This window comes from Ornithodoros turicata, chromosome 2 (genome assembly GCF_037126465.1).
Source record: "Ornithodoros turicata isolate Travis chromosome 2, ASM3712646v1, whole genome shotgun sequence".
NCBI classification, from domain to species: Eukaryota; Metazoa; Arthropoda; class Arachnida; order Ixodida; family Argasidae; genus Ornithodoros; species Ornithodoros turicata.
In genome coordinates this window covers 120,415,350-120,431,883 of record NC_088202.1, presented here as the reverse complement: position 1 = coordinate 120,431,883, position 16,534 = coordinate 120,415,350, and the positions used below count along the sequence as shown (strand labels likewise).

The window sequence follows — 16,534 nt, the reverse complement described above, 5'->3', positions numbered from 1 at the left end:
TTGCTGCGTCACGGGGAGCGAATGTCACCGTGACTCCCGTGGGCGCAGGGTGTTGCCCAGTGTTTGGGCGAGCGGTCTTTCGCGCTCTTTTAGGGACCTCTTCGAAGGGTCGGTAATCGTCATCAGATGATGTGAAAACGATTTCTCTGTCGATCTGCCTCTTTCGCAGGATAATTGTTCTGCTGCTACAAGAGGAGTCGGTCTCACCGGCACCGGCCCCTTCGGTAGACGAGGCGCTGTCGCCGCTTCGGACGACTTCCATGGCTAGGAGGGGTCCCCCAGGCCGCACGGTAGGGCAGGGCCTGTCCGAGTTCAGGCGCAGATATGGTAATGGAATGAGGAAACAACAGCTAGATTTTCAGGAGCAGAAAATTCCACGTCTACACAGTTTGACTTCTTCGTCGTCGTCGCGAAATAACATATCTTGGCTGTAAGCAGTGCTACAATTTATGCTGCATGCAGTCTATGTGAGGAAATATAAATATTACGCCGTCTTTAGACACATTGGGCATCGCGATGCCTACTGTAAGGTGTTGCCTGCAGGACGGTATGGTAGCGAAAAAGTAGGATCACGGTATTTCCGTACTTTTGCTTGGTAGCAATAGCGGTATTTGTAGCGACGCTAGTATACAGCGTTACTTTTCAGGAGAGTAGCGAGTAGCAGTATTCCGTTACTTCGTTTTGGTAGCGGGTGCAACACTGCGAGTGACTGATTGACAGTGGGTAATGATTAATGACCATTGTACCTCGTTGTTTGCCCCTCCTGGTGACTGTGAGGTGCCTCTGTAACTTTATTGTCAATGTTCAGCGACATGTGAGCCATGGTGTTCCGCATGTTGGTGGAACCGTTTGATTTTTTCCTTTCATCTCAATCAATCGAAATTAGGTGAGCAGCTCGTACGTTTGGACCAACCTGTACCGTATGCATTCGTGCAGATCAAAACGGTGTTCAAACAACATTTTTCAAACTCATTTATTTGCTGGATTACTTCCATAGTGTAAAAGCCTGAGTCTGGCTCTGGGCACACAGAGGGACGACACGAACACACGACTCTGTGTGCCCAGACTCAGGCTTCTACATTATGGAGTTCATCCACCAGCTGGTCTGCATATACGCCTGTCTGGATTGATTAATTCCTGGGTCAACTTACAATGTGGAAAGCATAATGGTGCATTGGTGACAAACTCTGAACGGCTGGGCTGATCGACACAAGATCCTGGAGTATCACAGCTCGTATAACTTTTATCGAGAAATTCCTGACAGGCTGAAAAAAGATAATAAAGGCTGCGGACCATGCTCAGGAAATGTGTTCATGCACAGAGCAGTGCGGTGTCAACAATAAGGCAAATCACGAGAAAGGCACCGAGGGCTGGGTCCTTGAGCCTGGGCCCTAGGTCATGCAAGCCACTGGACTCCTCGAAGAGCTCTAAACAGAACTCCGACCTGTCGTCGCTTAGCGTTAACCATAATTCATCCTCTCATATTAACCTCCGTGAAGTGGGGTAGAGTCCTGTAGCTACCACGGGGAGACATCCCATGTCATCATCACTTCTTCATTTATTGTTGTTGTTGGGTCCTTGACCGCCTGGCAAGAGGGATGCTTGCTTGTCAGTCTATTAGCGAGGACCGTGTGATTCATTAGAGTGCTTTAGTACATCGTACGCAAAGGCGACAGCGTACGTAACAGATAGCGTCGGTGGATCTGCGCACTGCGCGAAGCTCTCTTTCTCTTATGGGCATGCGTAGAACCATCAACGCTATCCATTTCGTACGCAAAGGTGATAGCGTACGATGTCCTAAAACTCTCTATTGTGCGCTATACGTTAACGAATGCGTTAACGTGCGAATTGACCTTTGGCCGATATTCATCGCGGAAGTGGCGGGTTTTCTCTTTTCCTTCTTTTCTTCTTTTGGGTGTGTTCTTCGTCTTTACGACTTTATTTTGAGATTATGAATGTGAAGTTTCATCGCCAGGGGCGGTACGCCATGCCGATACCCCAATGCTGGTGGTGATGTGGGGAATTAAATAATGAGCCCTTTGACAATATGGATCGAAGTCAGATGGTGTCTGAAAAGGTCAAAAGAGCTTTGAGGGCAGAGCGTTGGTGGGCTCGATTTCGCCAGCCCACCCGAACTGCAGACCTGCATATACACATGCATACTACTCTGCATATAACTGAACGGAGCCACGACAAACTAAAAGTAGAACAAGCAACTTGACGACACATGCGTAGCACGCGGTCCTAAAAGACAGTTTCGATGTCACAACGCACTATGAAATTTACAAGGGCTGACAATGCAGCATCTCTCTTCTTGGGTTCCCATACACCCAGCAGGTGTCAATGTAGATCTTTGAGGTGCATAGATCTTGTGCAGTGAAAATATGCTCCGTGTTCTCCACAGTTGCACACACTGGACAGTTTGCTGAACTAGACTTGCAACTTTATGGATAAACTGCCGACCACACGGGACGTTCGGTCGAAACCGATGCAAAAGTGTCTGAATAGGTCGAGGTATGCTGTACCGAACACGGAATCTCAGCTCCGGGTCTATCTGGTGAAGCAACGATAAACGTCTGTCTTTTCGCATATGTCTCCTGTCAGCAATTTCAACAGGTTTTTCACATCGGGCTTGCAATACGTCACCATGTGTTTCGTTGACGATAGGTGCGCTATAACCCCTACACACTAATTTTTTTACACCTATGTTAGTGTAAGAGGGGTGTATTTTACAATAAACACACAGATCACACTCATATTACACCCCTTCGAGGCTGATCCACTCATAGATGGGTGTGAATTGGGTGCACATATACATCGGTGTGTTAAAGGTGTAATGAGGGAGGAATGGTTTAAGGGCGTTTTGGCTTATTCTAAAACATTTGACATTGTAGTGGAATATAATATGCGCTTACACTGAGTCCCAATTTATCCTCATACCAAAAAAAAAGTAAGAAACACAAACTTTATCATGACGGTGAGTTGACACACCAAGCAATTCATCACTGCTGTGTTTCTGTGTGCTGTATAATCAAGCTAAACTTAGATCACTCACCCTTGGTTTTGACTAGAACGCGAGCAGGGCTATCGAATTTGCAGACGCTCGCAAGACAATGCAAATAGGAAGGGAAAAAAACGTTTCTAAGTGAGATTTTGGTTCGTCATCCTATTTATGTGATTTTTGAAATTTATCTCTAAATTTCAGCGTGTATATTATTTTCTGTATATCAGACCGTACCTTGGTCCAATATGGCACCAGTTCATAATTGCTATATTGGAAGAACACAATGCATTACATGTTAATGGTATGCATTTACTTTGGCTTGTATGCATGATATGGAAACAAAGCTGCACACGTTACGCCACTCCGATTTTTTTTTTCTATAATCAAACTCAAACTCAACGTTACGCCACTGCTTAAGGTTGTTGATTTACACCAAAAACTGAATCGGAGCATCATCCAGTTACCAGTGTGCCCGCTAAGTAGATGTTACACCCTTTCAGAGGTAATGTGGGCGTACCATAACTCACACCCTTTTAAGTGTAAAAGTTTCAAGGTGTTGTAAAATACACCCTGAGAGTTAGGTGAATTTCATTACACCTACAAACTTTTACACCGAAGGGGTGTGAGTTATGGTACCCCTACCTCACCATCAAAAATGGTTCAAAAAAGTTTAGTGTGTATCTCATCTGCTGCTTCGTTACCCCGTATGCCTGTATGACCATGAATCCACTGAATTAGTATGTCGTGGCATGAGTCTACTGCTTTCTCGTATGAAATGAGAATGTCTGGTACCATGGGGGGGGGGGGGGATATGTTTATTAAGAAAGGAAGAAAGGAAAGGTTAGCCAGACAAAGAACCGGCTTGCTATTCCGAAAAAAAAAGAGGAATGGGGGAAGGGGAAAACGAAAAAGAAAAGGAAGGAGAAAAGGGGGAATCAAAAAAGAAAAGGAAGGAAAAAGAAAAAGGGGGAATCGAAACAAAGGAAGGAAAGAAAAAAGAAAAACGGGGGGAATAAAAAAAAGGACGGAAAGAAAAACAAAAAGCAACAAAATGAAAGGAAAGGGAAAGAAAACAAGAAACAAAAAGAAAGGAAAAAGAAAGAAAGAAGAGAATAAGCACTAGCACAACGTTACATGAAGTTCACAAGTCCTGAGACTCGGAGAAAACCGAGGAGAGGGGCAGTGACAGCCCACTGGCAGGGGTGCAAGACGGGGCCAAGAAGAGCGGCCAACGAAAGTTCGTTACAGCCAATCTGGAGCTGACGGCAGCGGAGAGTGTCCATATGTTGGATTTACTGCTGGCAATACAGGAGTTAGTGTCGGATGTCAGCTTCCACTCCACAGACATTACAGTTCGGTGAATTTAGCCGACCCATTTTGAAGAGAAGTGAGGGTGTACGGGCAACATTGAGTCGTAGGCGGTGGAGAAGGGATTCTTCTTTACGGCTGCGGTGGCAAGTGATGATTAACTCCATCAGTGGGTCGATAGACCGTAGGAATGAGTCGTAAGTCGTAGTTTCGGCACGGAACTGCCGAGCACATGTGGCACACCGACGGCGTATGTATAGACGGCATGTGGAGGCTGTAAGCGGCAGAGGTGCCAGGGCCGAAGTGTCATCAGACCCAGCGCGTCTCGCTACTGCGTCTGCTCGGGTATTTCCATACACGCCTACGTGGCCAGGGACCCATTGAACGTGATGTTGTAATCAGTAGCGAAGAGTTCATTGAATGTTTGAAGCGTCATGGTATGCAAATCGCTTATTATGCTGGGGCGAGATGACGACAACATATCTAGTGATGCCTTTCTGTCGGTAAGAATGACCCACGTTCCGTGCCCGGATTCGGTAATATGCTCCAGTGCTGCCAGGATACCAAACAGTTCGGCTTCTGTCGAGGACACTGAATAGGAGACTTTGAAACCGTGCCCCAGGTCTCATCCGGAACGTAGAAAGCCGCGCTCGAACTATCTTGGGTTACTGAGCCATCGGTGTATATATGGCGACCTAGTCGGTGTGTTGAGGCGAGGTGCTCCACTGTGAGCTGGTGGGCCACGACTGTGGGGACGTCTTTCTTGCGTTGGAGGCCAGGGATGTTAGAGTGAATACAGGGTCTTTCAAGAGTCCACATCGCCGGTGCATAGGATGGTGTAGACGCGGGAGATCGAATGCTCCCTTTCAGGCGGGCAATGGCACTGCCGAAAGCAGATGCCGGGCAGTCCTCATCAATGCGACAAAGAGAGTGGAGCGGGTGCCGTGTAATGTAGCGTGTATAAGCGTGAAGGGTATCACCATCCCGCAGTATGTGAACCGGCTGCTCTCGCGCCTCTGCCAAGACAGAATACGTCTCCGTTGTCCTGGGGACTCCCCAACAGACACGGAGACTACGGGCCTGGACGTTGAGCAGTTCCTGTTCTTGGGTTCGACTGAAACCATGCAGGATGGGTAAGCTGTACCGCAATGTCCCCAACACCAGGGCCTGATGGACACGACAGAGGTCAGAGCATGACGGGCCCCAGGATGCACCAGCAATACGCCTGAGTACATTTACCAAACAGTTTGCCTTGGTAGCAAGCAGCTTCACATGCTGGGACCACATCAGGCCACGGTCAATTGTATTTCCCAGGTATTGGCAGGTCGTGACAAAGGTCAGGGGTGAGCCATCAATGAAAAGCGGGTACTTACGGAATGATCTTCGTGAGAATGCAATGGCTACTCTCTTGCTAGGCGAGACAACCAAGCCGCGGTGCAACAGGTATCTTGAAATTACGTTTAATGAACCTTGTAGTTGGCGTTGGATCGTGTCACGCTGAACCGCGGAAGTCCAGATACATATGTCGTCAGCATATATTGTAATGTGAGTATGATTATGACGCTGCGCACGAAGAGAAGCCATAATGATATTGAATAAGAGGGGACTGAGGACGCTTCCTTGTGGGACACCGCGGTGCACGCGGAACGTCGCAGTGTCCCCGTCAGCGGTGCGCACCAACAGGGAGCGGTCAGCCAAGAAGTCTTTAATCCATGACCAGGGGCAGTCCCCGACTTCATCTTCTGAAAGCGTCGCCATGATTGCGCTATGGAGGACACTGTCGTACGCTTTCTTGACGTCGAGGAAGACAGCGGCTGTCAATAAACCTTCGGCCCTTGCCTGTTGCGTCCTACTGGTTAGAGTTATGACGCTGTCCATCGCTGACCATCCTGGGCGAAAATTCGCCATCTCCTCGGGAAAAAAACCTGTGCTCTCAAGGTACCAGCTCAGGCGATTGAATATTATACGTTCCAAGGTCTTCCCCACACAGCTTGTAAGAGGTATTGGGCGGAAAGAATCGATGTGATGCGGTGATTGACCTGGTTTCAGTAAATGGACCACCATCGCGGTCTTCCACTCGTTAGGGACTTCCCCTTGGCCCCAGCTCTCGTTGAAGATCTGTAGGAGGGATGCTAGCCCTGACAGGGAAGATTCCGGAGGGCCTTATACGTGATCTGGTCTGCTCCAGGGGAGGTATGCAGAAGAGAGTCCCGTAGTGCAGAGTCCAGCTCTAGAAGGGTAAGGGGCAGGTCCAGAGCCGGGTCTTTCGAAGACTGCATACCGGGTGGAAGACCTTGAGCTGATGAGAGCACGCCTGGAGGCTGCGCTGTGAGGCGCACGCAATAGTCCTCCGAAATGCACAGTTTAGAACGCGAGGTGGCCAAGGACAGGGAGCGGAACGGGTGCCGTTGAACCACGGGAGTAGAAAGTCCCTTGAGCACTCCCCAAATCTGAGACATAGGGGTACGGGGAGACACGAGATGTCGAAAACCGACGCCGAAGATCCCGTCCGAGTCTACACAAGTGCCGGTGGACAGCCTTCTGCACACGTCGCGCTTCTTGGCGGTCGTGTGGTAGATGGGTGCGTCGCGCACGCCGTTCCGCGAGGCGACGAAGGGCACGGAGCCGCTCGTATTCGGCGTCCACTGCAGATGTATGAAAAGGGAGCCGAAATGTCCTTGTAGCCTCCTGCGTCGCATTAGCCACTGCGCGACGGAAGTCCCGCTCATTTCGGAGCCCACCACTTGAAGAAGCAATCTTGATGGCGTCTTGATAGCGTTGCCAGTTTGTCCGTGTAACGCAATGTGAGGCAGATGACTGACGGACATATTGTATACTGTTCAAAACTGGCAGTTGGTCACTACCAAGGGTGTCAGCATCCACGCGCCATACAGACCGGCGGGCTACTGATGGCGATGCAACGGTGAGGTCAGGACATGATGAAAGGTAAGTGGGGTGAATAAACGTCGGAGAGCCATCATTTAGAACACAAAGAATCCTGTCGGCAAACAGGCCCGCAAGTCTTTCACCTCTTGCATCACAGCGTGTGCTGGCCCAAATCACATTGTGGGCGTTGAAGTCCCCACAGAGCACAAAAGGCGCAGGGTTACTATTGGTGCTATACAGCCACTTCCCAAGAACGATTTAAGGCGGAGATTTGGGCAAGTTGGTACATAACTAGGTAGAAAACAGCGCAGAGACGGGACACGAAGAAGAAACAAGTGCACACACAGAGCGCTGACTAGCAACTGAAGCTTTATTCCCCAAAGGGGGCAAAACCGAAAGGGAGAGAAGGAGAAGGAGGACAATCAGGAACACTCTAGAAGATAACTAATCTCTTTGTTCAATAGGTCCACTGATGGCTTGCTGACACATTTTGAATGATGTTATGGCTTCCTTATGGCTTGTTATGAGCCAAGAACGATGTTATGGCTTCAAGACCGGCCTTTGAATCGCAATATATGACCCATTGCGCAGGCAGCTGGCGTGCGGCTATATAATGCATTGCCAGCGGTATGGCTACCAATACCGCTGTTGTCGACGATGTTCTATGGGCCAGCCATACCATTCCTTCTCTGCTTTGCAGTGGTATAACAAATGCAGACCCTGACGTTCACGTCGACCCATCAGTGAAAATTGCAATCCTACTACGACGACTCTCCATCATAAACAGACAGTATCACTTCAGCATTGGAGGTGGTATAGCGCTGGCTTTTGTTGATATACACCAAGAACAGTCATGGTAATATGAGGAAGTTCTAGTGTCCACTGATGGTGGACTGCTGTTGGTGTCAGCTGTGTTTTTGGTAAAACACGGCGTTATGCTTTGAAGAATTGAGAATTTCGACGTGTCACTTTCCTTGCAAGGGGGTGTCTGTGATGCCGCGTACATAGTGCCGCACTATTTCCTGTGTCCTTAGTGCACCTAATGGAAGCTTCCTGCCTTTTGCCAATGCAGATGTGCAAGACCTATTGAGATCTCTTTACACAGACTGTTTGTTGCATGACAAAACCTGTCTCTTCATAAGCGACATGTCGTTGTCACATGTATGTTCTCGTGGCAACGCCCCTTCGTCCAATGCTAGAAAAGCCATGCGCAACTGCTGGCGAATGCACTCTGTTTCGGTACTGCCGCCCAGTCAGGTACTCTGCCATGTAGCAAGGAAATTCACTCTCCTGCGAATTGTCGTTCCACTTGGTCCAGACACTAGGTTTAGACGCAATGGATACAAGGCGACGGGCACTCCTCGCTGATACATGCTTGCTACGCCCTTGTGGAGCCAAAAATTAACGAAACGACCGGCTTCGTCGCAGTGGAGGCGAGCGCCCAGGGCGGCGGTTCTCAGGTTACAGCGTAGCCCTCAGCTGGGTGTCCTGTAGGTATTGCAGGAGAGCCCTTGTAACGGCTCCCTGCTGTTGGCGTGCGACGAGGCCGAGAAGCACGGCCAGTGAGAGCGAACCGTGTCCTAAGCGTTGGAGGCGAACGGCGAGGACAGCGCGGGCTGCAGAGTACTCCGAGCAGGGTAGTAGGAGGTGCTCGACGTCTGCTACTGCGCCACAGGTAGTGCAGATAGCTGAGCGACGCTTTCCGATCCTGCACAAGTATTGCGGTGTATATGCGACGTTGAGTCGGAGCCGATGGAGCAGCGCTTCTTTTGCGCGGACGAGCTGCTGGGGAGGGGTGAATTGCATTGCCGGGTCAATGGACTGGATATACGCATTGGCGCGTACAGCGTCTTCGGCAGAGCGGCGCATTTCGGAGACGCACCACTGGCGGATCTTTATAAGGCAGGCAGACGATGTGAGCGGTATACTAGCTAGCGGGCCGACGTCTTGATGGGCACGCCTCACGGCGGCGTCTGCTTGGGCGTTCCCACTGAGGCCTATGTGGCTGGGAAGAGCCCACGTTGGGGGAGCATACGATACGGGGAATGTGATGGAGGTGGGACAACACCCTTCAGACGGCGCACTACCAAAGGCAGACGCCGGGCTGTCGTGGTCGGTGGTCCTGAGGTAGTGGGAAGGGTGCCGAGTCATTAGTTACGTGTAAATGCGGAGGGTCTCTCTATCTCTCAGGGTGGTAACAAGTGGTTCCCTTCGTGAGGGGGTTTGTTTATGGGAGTAGCCGAATTCGTCGTTTGATGTCTCTTCCTGTTACCCTTTTATTTTTTCAACGCCTACACCAACATCACACCTTATTCGTTGAAAGGGTTCTCTTGTTCCCATCATCACTACTAACTAACTATTAAAACTCGGCATAATGTTAGGGGAAGGTGGGGCAAGATTAGACACGGGGCAAGACGCGACATTTTTTTTGCTCCACGCCTGTCTCAAAGACGCGTTGCTGCATGCGCTTGCACGTACGTGGCTCTGCATGTCTGCTTTATTGCACGTGAGAATTGTCCGGATTGGTGTATGCGTTGATGAGAGAGAAAAAAAAATCGGTTACTTCTGCCTGGTATGTAAAGACCCGCCAAAAAGGCGCTCTTTTCTGTTGTCCTTTTTCTTGTCATCTGTACAGCAGCGTTTCGCAGGCTTATTCTATAAATGTAAGTCCGCATCCTATTTCTTTATTCATTTATCTAGATATATGCAAAATATGGGCACTCTTGGTTATCCGGTGTTAGACAGAAAAATTAATGCTTCCGATGATATGCACGGGGCAAGACGCGATAATTTAATGCAATTTAAATGTAATGTCATTTAGAAACAGATAAGTCACTTATTAGGTGGCTTTATGCTTGTTCCTCAGAGATTCCTTTTTTGCATATTGCCTAGGACTTTCCAGCAAATTTTCCCGTTTCCTAGGATATTTCCAGCAAAGAAGAAGCGCACGCAAAAGCGAGCAACCAGCGACACATCAAACTCGCGGTGCGTTGTTTGCAAAGGACCGTGGAGCAAAGCAGCACCGGGTTTTGTGCTCTGGGTTCTATGGTTTTATTGCACATCATGTGGGCGGTGGCCTCAAGGGGGTTATGTGGGGGCCCACGGGCTTTTCTTTGTTTGCTTGGATTGCAAAAAACTAATTTGCATAGTTCATTACCACGGCGTGTCTCATCTTTCCCAGGCGATGTCTCGTCTTGCCCCGAGGGTTGGAGCAAGAGGAGACTGCATATCTGAGTTTCTTGTTCTGCGTTTATTTTAGACCAGCTACGTCCGTTCCGTATTTGCAGGTCGGATGCTCTAGTCCCCTGACCATGTGCACACCAAAGTTTCCTCTAATTGATCGTATAACTTCCCCATTACTGAGTCTCAACATTATTCATATAACAAAGCCGTATAGTAATGGGTCACTCAGAGCCACAAACTAGGGTACCTGCATATTTACCAGCTCAGGGCGAGCTAGCGTTCAGGCGCCTTACTACAAAAAAGAAAATATTGAAGAAGCACTGTCAACAGTATAGGGACTAACCTGAAGCACGTCGCGTGCTGGAATACTGTGTCTTCCGTCAGCGATCTAGTATTCCATCCATAGTCCATAGTTTTGACATTCGATCGCGCGTTTGGTTTTGTAAAAAAAAGAAAACGATTTACACGTATTTGCAGTGTCTTGCACTGAACCACCCAAGTTACTGGCCCGGATTCCAATATCAACGACCAACGAGCAGAGGACACTCAGATGTATTCCTTAATAATGATTTTCCTTTCTTCTTCTTCTTTTTTTTTTCAGTGAAGTGTTGGGAAAGGCCCCGTTCCTGTTTACAACGTTCCTAGAGCTAGATTTCTAGTTTGCTATATGCCTAAATATACCCATTTGTGAGATAAAGGCAACTCCTATAAGGTTCACGTCAGTTCAGGCAGGGAGGTCCCATCGACCTCCTCGATTTTCATTATTTTTTTATATGTAGAAGCTCATCGTACATGATGATCAACAGCCATAAAATGAATAAATTATTTGGAATAGTTTTCGTGCAAAAAAAAATCGAGAAAATCCGGCTCTGAATTCGAGTGTTTCAGTTTTGCCGTGTTCGCACGCGTATATCTCCTGAGTTTTAAAACATATTGTAGTGAATTTTTTTTTAAGTTTTAGCATGCCTACAGGCCAGGAGTCCGAATGCAAATTTTAGCGCGCAGGTGCAACGCACTGTGCTATAAAAATGGCGAAGACGCTCTCTCGCGCAGTTTTGTTCCAAATTCGACGCGAGATTTCTCTGGCTGTAGATGTTCCTCATTACCATATTTGGTATCTGTTCACTCAGCTTTTAACGCTCTTTTATATGATATATATATATATATATATATATATATCGCAGATACCTGCATATCATACAGGTATCTGCCTAAACAGGCACATGTTAAGGTGTATTTCGAAAAAAAAAAAAAAACAAGGATTTTGAGTGTCCGTTTCTCAAAAAGGCCCCTTTTTATTTCATTCATATTTTGCGAGGAGATGGCCCGATGTTAGACCTTACATCTTACGTAAAAAAAAATCTGCTTCAAAAAGCGTACACTGGCGATTGGCGCGTTAAAACGCGCCCCTAGTCTGCGTGCGTACGTGTCTGAGCCCGACTGCCGGTGCTGCGGGATGGCGGGCCTCCTGTCGATGTCGTACAAGAAAGGGACAATTTTGTGTAATCAGAAGTGGTAGTTTACGTCGATATATTTACAAGACTGCGAAAAAGCAGTATTTTGCAATGACAGCGACAAATGATTTCACTCACTTTCTATGAAACCGTTACTCTTCCTCATTCACTGACCACGGTACTAGCTATGAATGTTTCTCGGGATCGACTTTCCGATGTCTTGCTTTGCCATGCATGCGAACCTTGTATGCCACTTTGATGGGGTATACATTTAACCATTCATTTTTCTTTTGCATTCTAAAAGAAGCCACGTCCTCAGCCCCTACATGGAGTAATACCCCAGTCAGACGGCATGCTCGAAGGACTTCGGGGAATTTTCATTTGCAAAAAATTACCACTGACAGCCGTGTCAGACGGCAGTTCAAAGGACCTCTCTAAGAAATGACCATCAACGCGAAAGGAGGTCCCCAACGACATTTGAGGAGCAGAAAGGAGCAATCTCGACAACAGAGTTATGCCATTGTACCCTCGCTACCTTCGCAGCTGAATGTAGGTAAACCTATAAAATGCGGATAATTGGGTGAAACTGTGTAAACGTATTTAGATCCCATTTAGAGAAGTGCATATGGCTTCTGCATCTTGATTTGTGGCGCAAAGACCAACTTGAAATTTCCACATCAGACAGGGAAAACGAAACCGAAAAAGGGAGCCGGTGAGGGCAGTCAGTTGAGGAGCACTCCTTTCCCGCCTGTCTGGCAGCCGCCCCCGAACAAAGGTCATTTGAGAGGCCGAAGGCCATTTCTCGCAATTGACATTTGAAATGCTGTCTGACTAGGGTATTAATGGACGCGCGTTAGGTGTTTTGGCAGGCACGTTATCATATCTTGTGACTCAAAGATAACATATTGCTCGAGTGAACGCAAGTTAGGTGTTGTGGCATGGTGCTTGATTAGTCCACCGATCCTATCACACGCACTTTTGTCGTGGCCTGTTCCTGAACAGCCGTGCTGCGCTCGCAAAAGTAGATTTGGAGAGCTCATAGAGCCTATGCCGATTTTTTAAATGGCTTGCCGCTCCATCTGACATGTAAATCATTAGCTGCAGGAGAAACATCATGTTGTCAAGCCATTCTTCAATAGCTATGGATGCTATCACCCAGCAAACCACCGACTGCACACAGACGTGCATAAGACGTCGCAACGTGGATATTCGGATATCCAGTGGATTTTCGTGAGGGCTTAACTTACATCCACTGGATGTCCATGGGAGCCTGACTTTACCCCTGTTTTCTGATCCTAGGAATCTCCAGACAATGTCTTTCATGGACATGTGGATATGAGGTGGATGTTGTACGGTGCCAGTATAAAAACCCCGTAATTCAGTAGTTTTGATACTGTTTGTCGTTTGATCAGTAAGTATATTATAATATCATAGCCCAAGGTTATTATTTAAGGTGTTATTGTTAAAAATGCTCTCACCCCCAAAAAATGCAAAAAAAAAAAAACAGCAGGCTCCCTTTCTGCCCCTTCCACAGCGAGCGCGGATTTCAAGGGAGACCAGGTCATTCGCAGTGGCCTCACTTGGCGAAATGGCACGAGGCCGGAGCATATACTGAAGTACAAGTTGTTGGGGCACGTTCATTCTAAGTGTATTGGGCGCAAAACGTTTGTTACAGTGAAAGGGGCTGTCTTTGCAAGTAGCTCACGTATCTGCAGAGTCAAGGTATAACCAATAACGTGTCTCACATTCCTTCCTGCCAAATACTGTGTTTTTAATTCAAGCTATCGTTTGTAATGTGATTAGCTGCTTAGTGGAGCTGTAAGTGATCGAATTCCACTGTTGCTTGACGAGCGTTAGGCATAGATAAATACTTTCACGGCTTGCAGCACATGAACGATAAAAATATATAACGATTTTACTTGTTCCTCCATATCCAGTTAGCGTTTACAGAAGTTTTTGCTTGCTTTCAGCACCACAAAAATGTGGCAGTTGGAACAAGATGTCATAAACTTCACATTTATCCGTATATCTCCCTGCAAAGTCCTGGCGACGTTCTTGTGACGTTCAACCAGTGCCCAAAATCTTGTGTACAGGTCCTTACATGGATTTCCCAGGGATCTCCAGGCTGCTTCCTCCAGTCAAATATTTAAAATGCGATATCCTGCAGATGTACCTAGGACATTTGTTGTTTACTGGGTAATACCGAAACGCGAATGTCGTTCTGAGACATCCAGTAGATATCGCATGGTTGTCCAGATATCCAGGATGTTCGCGACATTATGGGGACGTCCTATGGATATGAATGGTTTACTGGGCTGCGCTCGCAAAAGTAGATTTGGAGAGCTCATAGAGCCTATGCCGATTTTTTAAATGGCTTGCCGCTCCATCTGACACGTAAATCATTAGCTGCAGGAGAAACATCATCTTGTCAAGCCATTCTTCAATAGCTATGGATGCTAACAGTGACTGTGCTGAATCGTGACACAAGTCTTCACTCACCACACCGAAACTGTGCGCTTCCGTGCCCGCTGTTACCACACATGTGAATACGGAAATCTGTTTTTCTTCAGTGGCACGCTTGACTATTTCGCTAGGCATGGCTACTGTCCAGTTTTCAGCGAAATCGAAGTGCATTATGGGCGTCTCCCGTATGGCTCTTCTGTGGACGTCTCTAATGTAACTATGACAAATGCGAAAACCCGCCCACTTCCCTAGCTCTGAGAAGAAATGTACCGCTGCAAGTTCAGCACAGAACACGCGTTTTGTGTTAAGAGCCCTCTGCATAACTCAAAAATATCGTAAAATCAATGAAAGCAAGCTTCGCAGGAACTTGCGGGAACCCTGGAAAAAGCAAATCCTAACTTGATATTTATTTGAACAGTATCGGTATCACCGTGTACGCAGCTTGCAAGAGTGAGGTTTTACCTTCGCTGGCCATTGAGTTTGACCTAGCCGTTGAAATACGGCTTTACGGCACCGTACGATTTCATTCAGATGCTTTGTTGGAAATAACTAACCCCAATGCGTGAATTCTATCTTCAGCAGGACGTCAAAAGTTTGCCGACGAATAGCTCAGCCTCAGGTAAGGCTAAGGACAGACAACCCTGCCCAAAGACTATTCTCTAGAGAACTGGCCTAGGATTTTCCCTCTCCCTCGCGCGCCCCGCCCACCCGGAGCGCGCCAATGGGAGGACGCGCGGGCGGAGTCGACTTTCATTGCCATCTGGGGGCAGAGGTTCGAACGTAGACGGAGACGTGCTTTTCGCGATGCTATGTCCACTGGGTCGTTCCATTCACCATGGCCCTGAGTTGGCCCGTGTTCCAGAGATGGCGCTCTATGTGAACCTAGGGACGCGCGTTCCTTGGGACCAGGAAAATGGTCGGCGATAAGTACTGTGCCTGAGCGATGCTCGCGTTTGTCTGTTTGTTTGTTTTTGCTTTTAATGAACGTTTTATGATGGCTTGTTTTTGCTTTTAATAAACGTATCATGATCGGCGTCTCTGAGCGATGCCCGCGTTTGTTTGTTTTTGCTTTTAATGAACGTTTTATGATGGCTTGTTTTTGCTTTTAATAAACGTTTCATGATCGGCGTCCCTGAGCGATGGCCGCGTTTGTTTGTTTGTTTTTGCTTTTAATAAACGCTTCATGATCGGCGTCTCTGAGCGAAGCCGGCGTTTGTTTGTTTTTGCTTTTAATGAACATTTTATGATGGCTTGTTTTTGCTTTTAATAAACGCTTCATGATCGGCGTCCTTGGGCGATGCCCGCGTTTGTTTGCTTTATTAAACATATGGAACACGCGTTGTTAGAATGATCTTGATAAGACGCCCGCGTTCATTAAAAGCAAAAACAAACAAACAAACGCGGCCATCGCTCAGGGACGCCGATCATGAAACGTTTATTAAAAGCAAAAACAAGCCATCATAAAACGTTCATTAAAAGCAAAAACAAACAAACAAACGCGGGCATCGCTCAGAGACGCCGATCATGAAGCGTTCATTAAAAGCAAAAACAAACAAACAAACAAACGCGGGCATCGCTCAGAGACGCCGATCATGAAGCGTTTATTAAAAGCAAAAACAAACAAACAGACAAACGCGAGCATCGCTCAGACACAGTACTTATCGCCGACCATTTTCGTGGTCCCAACGAACGCACGTCCCTAGGTTCACAGATCGAGCAGCGCCATCTCTGGAACACGGGCCACCTCAGGGCCATGGTGAATGGAACGGCCCAGTGGACGTAGCATCGCGAAAAGCACGTCTCCGTCTATGTTCGAACCTCTGCCCCCAGATGGCGATGAAAGTCGACTCCGCCCAGTGCCGTGTATGCCAAAGGGAGTCTGGCCATTAGGAGGAGCCTAAAAAAGGGGCTCGACCTGTCAATCAAATTGAGCGTTTTTCATTGGCTGCTGTTTTCTATGCGGGCCGCCATGACACCAAAATTTTCCCGAAAATGGCGGCGTAGCTTGGAACGGCGAAGCGAGGATTTCATGACAATTTTTTTTTCACAAATTACGTCAATTTTATTCCGTAAGTGTACATTCTGTTGCAATTATCTTGCAAATCACCTTTAAATTACGCTCCAGTGTCGATGTTTACCTGAAAATAATATGTTTCGTCGTCCTTGTTAGGCCTAGTAACGACAGCGATCACAGGCAAATAGCGAGAAAAACGCTACAAATGGCCAAAAATTTTCA

General features: G+C 47.6%; 1 protein-coding gene across 1 annotated transcript in view; it reads left to right on the top strand.

Moving 5' to 3' along the window:
- LOC135386003 (angiotensin-converting enzyme-like) overlaps nucleotides 1–16,534 on the top strand; it is a 274,926-nt gene that overhangs the window by 62,602 nt on the left and 195,790 nt on the right. The window lies entirely within an intron of this gene.